We start from the raw sequence: 10,516 nt of genomic DNA, 5'->3' as shown, positions 1-10,516 counted from the left end.
TTGTCTGTGCTCCCCATCTTCCTCTGTTCTCGTCCTCCTCGTCTTCAAGTTCATTCTTCTCCGTTTGACACTTTGAGCTCCTCGACTGGCCAGCTGCCAAGCAATCTGTTGTTTCCACACCGCCATTAGCACGCCGAGAACCCATTTTGCTTTTCTCAAGCCAGATTCTTCAAATTGGCTTTTATGTCAATCCTATCGATTTTTAATCATGTCATTAATCGTGTGATAAACGGCGACGCTACCCGTTTGTCCAATTGCCAATTAATCGTTAACGAGTTGCAGGAATCCTATTGACTTTTAAGTGTTTGTATCTTGAGTCATCTTTGCCCATTGAAGTGAATTAAATTGCCGTTAATTTGTTCTGCCACCCTCCCAACAAAATACAAAAAAATATAAACGTGAGGCAACAAAATCTACAGTCATTCACAATAATATAAACACATTAGCATCCCTAGCGCAATAGATGCCAAAAAGGTCATCTGCTTCCTTTTTCTTTCATCTCCCAGCAGACTAATGTCAGGGCGGCATCACGCTGGCTCCATTTTGTCATCCGGCGACCGCTCACCTCCTCCTCCTCCTCGTCGTCGCTCCATTTTGCTCGCTTCCTCTTTAGCGAGGAGCCTCTTAAGGCCCCCACCCCCCCACACCCCCTCCTATCCACATCATCTTGCCTCGCTCGCCATCTGAGCAAATTGCTCGGGACGATGCGTCCAGGTTGGCCTGCCCTACTTTCGTCTCCCGTACGCGCTCTTCCTCTGCCATCTCGTCGTGTGTTTATTCAGATGGGTGCGGGATGGATGAAGGGGTGGAAAACAAGCAATGAGATGAGGGGGAATTGGGGAGATGGGGGGGGGGTGCATGCCCCTCTCTACCTGCCGCTGACTGACTACGTGACAGCGCGTTTGTTTACATTTCATTTAGAGCTTCCGTGTCCCCCCTGGGGGGGGCACAAAGGTACTGTGCAGTAAAATATACCTGCGATTCCCTCCAGCGTTTTTTTAAATTTATTATTATTTATTGAAGGTAGACGATTACAAGTGTACACTTTAGCTTTATTTTCCACCAATGCAATCACATAGCTATTTAATCCACAAGTGTTTGTTTTGTTCGGTTGTCACCACGGGGTCACGGTGACTCGTAGCAACTGCAAAATCGAATTTCAATTTGAATCTTTGATGCTATCAGACTTCCAAAGATTCGTTTGGGTTGAATATTCCACCTACCATAAGAAAATCGCTGAAATGTTTGAGTGCTTCCTGCCTGCACATGACCCAGTGGGCCCTTCCAAGTGTCCTTGTACTCATTAGCTCAGCACTTCTCAATCTATTCATCCGCTTCTTGTTTGCCATTGTAGCAGGATAAAATAAAACATGACATGTTTTTTGACCAGCGTGTTCATAGACGTATGACGAATCACATGAATCTCGCTATATGGATGAAATACATATTTAATGCGCCGCGGCTGTCAAATCCAACGTGAAGCATATGCACGCGTTGCTCCCGACACATTTGCTGCATTCTTCTTTTAGTTTTCTCACCGCGCCTTGAAAAACAAGTCACATTTATTTGTGCGCGTGGAAGAGAGTGCCGGCCGGGGTGCCGCGGAGGTGACGGGGGGAAGCACACAGGAATGACTGTTGACAAGTTCCTAATTAGCAATCAGAGTGAGACACCCGCCAGGGAAAGAGATCTTTGTTTTGCGTGGTACACGCGTGCCAGCCGGCGCAACTATGCTAACAACTTACACAAGCAACCACAAATAGGTACTAAGACACACCCAGATATTGACAACAAATTGTGCTGAGGCAATCCATTTTCTTTCTGTCCGATAACAAGCTTATAGCAGAAGTTAGATTTATTGCTGTTGTAGAGGCAGAAGTCACCAGACAACGGCGAGTGTCTAATGTCACGTCCCGCGCGTGTGCTCGATTGTGAACGAGTTGTTGAGTGTGGGAAAGGAGCGACACTTAAACACAAGCCGACATGAAAAGATCATTTTTTTAAATTCCAATATGTGCTTTGTCGCCTCTTATCCAAAACGCCACGTGACTTGGGCACCGTTCCAAATGGCAGCCGATAACACGCGAGCGGCGGATTCCCGCTCGGTCAAATGCTAACAAGATTAGCATTGCAGACGATATGCAAATGCCGGCATATCATTGACACGACCTTTGCGGGAGGGGGAGGGGGTAAGCAACGCCACATGATGGACAGAAATTGGAGTGGCAATTTAAAAACGATACTGACATTTTTATTTAATGACAAAGGATGTGGATATATGACGTCTATCGTAATTACATCGAACAACTGCGCCGATTTTGGTCATGCTAATCGTACTTAGCATTTAGCTTAACATTTCCGATAGCCTTCTGACATTTGACTGAGGCACAGAAGCGAGGATAGTTCCCCACCTGAGCTGCTTTGAGGACATTTGATACAAGTGACATTGACATTTTGCAGCTTTGGCGGCCCAAAGTCGGGCGTGTGCACGCTAATAGCCTCCATTTCAATAATAACGCCGCATAATAGGTCTCGCTGGCTTCCTAATGGCCGCCATTACGCCGTCAGCACGCTCCCGCTGAGCGCTCAACAGGTGCGGTGAGATGGCGTGCGAGGCCTCCGCTGATCACGTCTGATTGGATTTTTTTCCCTCTATTGATGTTTGTTCCCCGTTCCATCTGCGCCGCAACTTTCCTCTCGGCAGGCGGCTGACAGAATTGCTCCGATTGGTTCTCCTGGTCACGTTTTTTTTTTTTTTTTCCTTATTGTTGTCGTTTTTTGTTAGGCAGACTTCATGGAGTTGTTTGTGAAGACTGCAAAGTTTGGTTTGCCCATAGTCTCAAGACATTTCCTCAAGTTGTATAGCTTTCCCGTTGGTTATGAAGCGGGGCCCGAGGTCACATGACCAACATGGCGAATACCGTCTCATTGCGGTAAGACGGCGGACGCTGTCGGAATATGAATCGCCGAGTGGCAGAGGTATGGATCTGCTGTGCTCTGCCGGCAGTGTATCAAATGGCAAATCAATAATCTGCACATCATTCAGCATCGCATCGCGGACCAGAGGAAACGAGATACCGAGGCGTTGACGTTTTTAAATTCAACAACGAGGAAGGAAATATTGCAATTGACTTTTTATTCCACCCTCGACATTAATAAACTATGACATCACGCTTTGTGGGCTCAAGTCTGAATGGAAACTTTCAGCAAGCCCGCGTAAGCCGCGTTAAGCCGCAAATGAGCTGCACGTTCTGATGGTGACTTTAACCGTGGCAGAAATGAAAGACACCTTCATTTTGGAACCGCGGGTCGATCTTTTGACTTTCCGCACGGCCCGTCGAGGCGGCCAACTCTTTGACCTCTCCAAACGCTTCAGCGGCTTGACGGCGTTCCCCTGCGGAGGTTCCGCCGGCACTCGTCGCTCGTGAATTCCCACTCCAGCACGGGGAACGGGTCGGGCGGCGCAGGCAGCGAGTGTTGCGGTCTCCTTGGTTACGGCGGGTGTTGCCATGGCAACTAATAAAGCAGACGGCGGGCGGATTTATGGCTCGGTTATTGGCTCGGCCTCCGCTAATTAGATTGATTGCGTGGCCGCCGTCGTTAAACGAGAAACAAGCGACGGCCGGCTCAACTTTTGCTCGTTTGACCGCTGCAGCTGCATTCCTTTGCGCGCGTGTGTGTGTACGTGTGTGTTTGTCTGTGTACACGTGTGTGCACATTGCGCACACCAGCAGGTTAAATATGATCCCACCAGGCCGAAGTGAGGCAGCTGCAGTGAGATGCGATCTGCTTGTGTGTTTGTTTAATGCCCCACTTCACCTGCACTCCTGTGGAAACACACACACACACACACACACACACACACACACACACACACACACACACACACACACACACACACACACACACACTGCTATCTGCACTTACACTTCAAGACACACCGAGACAAACTTGCAGGCAGGCAGTCACGGCCCGTCACTTCCAATGCTAATGACCGAAGCGCTACATTCAAACCGAAAGGGACTTGATCGTCATGGAAACCACCACACAATTTTGGCCACGACGACCATGCCACGCATTCTTGTCTAAAAAGGAGCACAGAAAGGCCGCATTGTTCCGCTCCAACCTTAGCGAGCCCGATGGACACTACGCCGGACGCCATCTTTGTTCCATCGCCTTTGTATTGGCAACGTGCCCGGAGGCGTAACCGGCGAGGTCGTATTTGCGTCTTTGTTCGCAACTGCTAAACAAATGACCGCCTGGGGATCAGGTGCACAATGACCGTGCTCAAGTACACAAAGTCTTGGGTCGCAGAATGAATTCTGGCAGCCTCAGCACAGAATGCAGTGGCGGTATTGTCTCCAAAGGCAACATGTATTTTCCGGACACGGTCGGACTGCCAATAACTCTTCTGTGGGCTTCATCGTTCGACTCGGGGAGGGAAAAAGAGCGCGGCTGAATGGCGACGGCAGCCTTTTGAATGCCAAGTCAGGTTCCTTCACTCGTGTGTGAGACGCCGAGCGCTCAGTGTGTCTTTTCAAGAGGACGTCGCAAAGAATTCCGTCGCTCAGTGGTGCCATTGAGCGAGATGCTCAACGCTGGGCCGTTAAAGGAAGCGCAGAATCTTAAAAGGTTTAACGTGTCCTGAGCTTTAGAGGGCTTTCAAAAAAAAAAAAAAAAAAAAAGTCTGCTTTTACAGGCTGCTTCAACTTCAGCTCCTACCGCCGGCGGTGGAAAATTGCAGATCATTTGCGAGTATTTGTCAAGAGTGACATTAACCAAATAGTAGGACTTTTTTTTTTTGTGGGCTTTTTGCGAGCTGCGTGAAAAGGAGACACGAGTCGTGACGTCGATTCTCTTTTCTGTGCCGGTATTGCCGAGGAGCTACTGATACAAAACTTTCATAGTTTGTTTTTATATGGCGTTCAAGCTTGAGCAGGTTGACTTGAAATATTGTTAAATGCTTCTGATACTAAACACATTTGGTGTCAGTTCCAAAGTTATCAAGATTTGAATATTGATCAAACGTCAACTATTGATCAAGTTTAAGGGATTTGTACAAGCTTTTCCTCCCATCTTTTTCAAAGCGGCGGCTCGGCGATGTGTGTCGGTCGATGCAAGGCTGCAGCTGTGCGCGGCGCCAACACCTTTCCGCTCGCCTCCGGCAGCTATCAGGCTCGGTTATGAAGACCTCCGACATGCTGGTAGACCATTGTGACCCCCCCTTCACCGCCAGGACGTGACACGGGCAAAATCATCTTTAGCTCGCTCATAAAAAATAGATGAAATTTTTCTCTGAGCACTTTCGCAGGTTTTTTTTTTTTTTCTGATCTCTTTCTATTGGATGAGTGGAAAAAGTGGGGTGGTGATGGGGTGATCTGGCGCAGTTGAGAGGCAGACGTTTAGGTCGCTTGGGAAGGACAGAGGAAGATGAGCAATGACAACAGCGGGAGATGAAGGGGAGTAGGGGGGGGGGGAGAAGGATGATGACATTCCCAAACCACGTGAGGAGTCAAAAATGATGGAATGAAAACAAAGTGAAGGTTACAGGCGTGCGGTGCCGTGGTCCTTGCAATGTGTCCTTTATAACCCATTTTACTTGATTGGTAGCCGTGCCATTTGTACAGTGAAGATTTACTAATCACCATTTCCTAACTCCATTTTTCTGTCGCTAAAATTATCACATGGAAAACCTTTTTTTTTTTTTTTGTCCCGTCACCCAAGTGCCTTGTTAGTGGAGTCGTGGCTAGCTAGCTTGACTCGTCCCCTCGCTCGCTTCCAAATGTTTAATTGTCGCTCACATTTGAATTTTAATGTAAAACTAACACAAGATATGAGAATGAAATGTATATTTAAATGTCAAAACGTTTAACCAAACCGTATAACTGTTTGACGAGAGTGTACTACATTAATCCCAACACATCATGTGACGGGCTAACGTAAACTAGCATGGATGTTACGATAATAATCTTTTCTCCCTCTCGACACAAGTAGTATGTGTATTTCTACTTAAACACGGCGCGTGTGTACTTTTGCCACCTCTGTTGTCCAATGTTTGACCAGAGTGTGTTTGCATAGCAGCACTCGGCTGCTGCGCTCAGACACTCGTGCCTCTCGCAGGCTTCTTAAGGGCGGGGGGGAGGCGTGCAAATGGCATTTTTGCATAATTACACTTTTCATTTTCATTCGGGTGCGAGGTGGAGCGGGAAGAAAAACAACTATAAGCGGCATATTCACTTCCGATCCGCTGGGCCCCCGCTTCGTGTCGCAGTAAGCGATGTGACATGAAGATGGCCTGGAGGAAGGCACACAGACATACACACACATATACACAGTCATGCACGTGCACACGTTTGCATTTCTCAGCACCCCCTCTCTGTGTGTAAGTGCCAGAATGACATGACGCCAGATGTGGCTGCAAATGAGCATCTGTTTGTCACTTTGCGCAAAGCTGCGCCGCGCCCGCTTGGGGAACGGCGCCGGGTTCAGGTGCGCGTCCGACTGTCCCGTGGGAGCCCGCTTGAGTGACAAGTGTGCATCGCTGCTGTAATTTAAAGTGAGAGTGAAGTAATGTAGCACATTTACGTGCATATTTCATGATCAGTATTAATGTATCGTGTCATGTGACTCATATTTAATGTGGTTTTTTTTTTGACACAGTATATTGAAATTCAAACCTTCCCCTGTCACAAAAAAAATCTGCAAAAAATGTACATGATTTTTCGCTATTATAGAATTCTCGAAAATGCCAACGTATAGTAATTAAAAGTTATTGAAATCAAACAGTGCAAAAGTATTATTTACGAAGCTAGGCCGTCCACTTTCTTCTGAAATTGCTCTGCCCCAGGGGCAGCCTTTTTGGCTCTGCGGCATAAAGATAAAGTCAAATTAGATTTATCGCTCACCTGCTAGGTTAGCGTGCGGTCACCTCTCCTCCCGATCCATGAAGATAAACCCCGGGTTTTATTTTTATTTTATTTTTTTGCGCCCTATCATCAAGTGAGCGATGACACTTCAACCTGAGAGGTGACTGTCTGCAGATGATTGGCCAATCGGGAGCCATCTTTCTTTCCGGAGGCGGAAGGTCATAGAGGACATGGCCGACATAACACTCAGAATGGTGTGTGTTTGTGCGTTTGTGTGTGTGTGTTTTGGGCCAAGGACCTTCTGTTCTGTAATTAGTTTTCGCTTGCCCAATGTTTTCCCGCCGGATTGTGACGGTGACTCTGGAAATCCGGAAAATAAGACTGTGCAAACACACACACACAGACGCGCACACACACACACACACACACACACACACACACACACACACACACACACACACACACACACACACACACACACACACACACACTCTGCCATACGAATGCAATCAAATATGTACTCGTGCATGCCAGAGGTGCGCCTCTGACAGTGAGGTGTTCTCTTAATCCATGTGTTTGTGTGTGCGTGCGTGTGTGTGTGTGTGTGTGTGTGTGTGTAGATAAGCCTCCGGGCTCATGTTAGCCGCAACTCCACCGAGCGAGCGCATTTTCATATCATCTACGAGCGCTCGTCCGTCCTCGTTTGTGCAGACGCTCGTGTGTGCGTTCTATCGGTCGCGAGTAAGCGAGCATCATTCATCAGCATCTTCCTCTGACATGACAGCGTTTCATCTTCGCCGCCGTACAGCACGTTTACATTAGAATTCATAAAAAGTCATCATCGGTACTCGTGTCACCTTGGGGGGCGTCGCCACAGCTGTCTTAAAATTGTGAACACTGATTTCTCGAGAGGGTTGATTGCATTACCTTTGATTTTTCTTTCAATCAGCGTTGTTAACGGGAACAATGGGCGGGATTAGGCTTGCCCGCCGCCGACTTTAACAATTCACGACGCGGCGGCAATTATCGGATACACTCAGATTTGTCAAAAGATGCTCTTGTATTGCGATTGTTGTCGGGAAGCTTCCGGAGAGTTTCCGAGGTGTGCGAATTCGTCGCTCATTGTCTCCTCTACACACCTGAACCTGCAGATGAAGCCTCCTCCAGCAAGTCTCTGTTTTTGAGTGCTTATCCAGTTCCGAATCGTGACTAGACCAAAACCAATTCATCATATTTTGATCATTGAGTTTTTAGAGCCATTGTTTAGAGCCATGTTGTTTAGTTCTAAATAGATTTTTGAATACACAATTGTCCCAATTCTCCATCTCTAATGCTTGCTATGCTAATCGCAATTACCAGGAGGCTGCCTCTGTTTAACTATTTAATGTATGGCAGCAAAATCGATACACAACCTTCTCTGCGAGATTGCGGAAGCAGGTCTACCCCCCCCCCCCCCACCTCTAAGGTTTCTATTCTTATACTACTCTTGTCATCAGCAGGGGGTTAACTGGACTCAATCAGGTGGACAAGTTAACCACCATTTACTCCGCAGGCGCCCGTCGACACCTTATCACGTATTTGGTCGTTTTGTGTGTGTGTGTGTTTGTGTCTATATGTGGCCTTGCACATCTGCCTAAAGTGATTCACCTGCTCTCTGAGTCATCCTCCCACTCGTGTCAGTGTGCACGCACGCACGCAGGCATCAAGCTCTCACCCACACGTACACGCACATCGTCAAGCGTGCACGTTAAGACTTTATGTAACCCGCAGAGCAGTTTTGTCGTGCAACTCGATGGAAACATCTGCTGCCGTTCAGCGGATCGCTTTTCCCTTTTAAATCCGCTTGTTTTTGTTGCTATTGTGCCGCTGCGCATTCTTTAGAGCATTTAGTGGCATTAGCTTTTTTTTTTCTGATTTTTCCTACTCATGAGTTGGGCAACTTTTTGATTTGTGGTGACAAATGCATAAAATGACCCAAATAGTCTCAGTAGATGGATTTTATTAGATGCTTTTTGCAATATTCTTTATTTGATGTTAGCGTAAATGTTAGCGCTAGTATTATATTTTTGCTTTATTGTGCTTTGACTGACTCCACAGTGGGACTTACTCCCCCAAAAGCACTTTGATCATAGTAGGTTTATGCGAAAGACGTCAATGCTTTTTGATAGATCTTTATTCTGGCTGCGCAGGATCCGTCATTCGTCAAGGATCACGGCTGGCGAAGTGTCACGAGGAGCCGTCAATCACACGCAGAGTGCCGTGATGTGTGATCAATCTGAAGCGCGCCGCGTCATTAGCAGCAGACACAGAAGACAAATACAAACGTGGCATTTGACGGGTTGAAAACGGTGGGATTTATGTCCCGCAGTAACCCTTCGGCATCGACTTGAAGCACAGTAGCGGGCGGAGCGCCGCGGCTCAGAGCCGCCGCCGGCCCCCGGGAGGAATCCGCGCTGTAATTATGGCGGAGACGCTATCGTGACGCCTCATCAGCATCTGAGCAGAGGCTCTTTTAGATCTCGCCTCAATTACCTGCTCGGCTGGAGGAGATGACATTATCTGATGCTGGGGAAAAAAAAAAAAAAAAAGCTTCAATGCCGCTTGACGTTTTTATTATTTTCTTAAAGGCGGATGTCATCTTTTATCTAGCTTCCTTCTTGTTATGTCTGCGCCGGGTGGCGACTGGCTAGAGGGATGAAGATGGGAGTGACTGGTGGAGACTTGTTGGATGAGGTGGAAAGGTGATAGATGGTCACAGAGGTGAAGGCTAGAGGAATGGAGAAAAGAAAAAAAGGAAACTCGCAATTGAATTTCCGGCACACCTGCACCAACCGTTGTTGTAAACTTTGCAGGCTCGTTTGGGCCCACAAAACACCGCAAAGTCATTTGAGATTTTTAACGACTGCTTGTCTCCAAGGACAAAAAGCAGATGCTTGCAAAGTGTTTCTTAAACTCGTTTTTAATTGGTCTTTTACTGGGGAGTGAAAGATGGGGAGTGGGCTTTAATTGCGGTGACACAAACAAGGAACGCGACGAAGCCCGGGGCGGGCGGCCATGTTGCTTTTGGGCCCACCGACCTCTCACAAACTCAGCAAAGTGAGCTCTCCTCTGCTAATTGTTGACATCTCAAATGTCCCCCGGGCCGCCCCCTTCGGGAGCATCTCCATGTTACAGGTCAATAATTAAAGGGAACGAGCGCCGCCATCTTGGCCATGCTGTTGAATTATTAACCGGCGACATATGAGTCTTCCCACCACACGCGAGTTAGCTAAGGCGGCGCGCCGGGGATATTCAGGTGGCGAATAATGGCCTGTCAGCCATGAGGGTGAGCTCCAACCGCTACCTTGAGTTAGCGCCGTGCAAAAAAACGCTTAGTTTTTTTTTTTTTTAAGTTGGCTCGTCAAAAATCATCAAACCCAAAAGTTTGCCCACACCGGCAAAGAAAATGCCAGGAATGTACGTTGGATGGTTGTCATGCGCCCGTGCGTTTAAAGTTGTTTGGTGGCGGCTAATGCGGCGAGCGAGGCGAAAGTAGCTGTCGCATTGCTAATTCATGTTGCCTCGCTTGCAAAAGCGACGCGAGACTCGAAAGGTGGACCATGTTTGCGGTCTTCATACTAGACTTGTAAGAGGCGTCTTGATTTATTCAT

At 47.6% G+C, this 10,516-nt stretch overlaps 1 protein-coding gene across 2 annotated transcripts in view; it reads left to right on the top strand.

Annotated features, from left to right (window-relative positions):
• The window catches only part of LOC147041132 (poliovirus receptor homolog), a 61,862-nt gene that overhangs the window by 12,974 nt on the left and 38,372 nt on the right, over nucleotides 1–10,516 (top strand). The gene's annotated exons all lie outside the window — the stretch shown is intronic.

Source organism: Syngnathus leptorhynchus, chromosome 20, assembly GCF_054491065.1.
Source record: "Syngnathus leptorhynchus isolate UIUO chromosome 20, UIUO_Slep, whole genome shotgun sequence".
Taxonomy (NCBI): domain Eukaryota; kingdom Metazoa; phylum Chordata; class Actinopteri; order Syngnathiformes; family Syngnathidae; genus Syngnathus; species Syngnathus leptorhynchus.
Note: the sequence above shows the minus strand (reverse complement) of the source record. Positions and strands in the feature narration are given on the sequence as shown.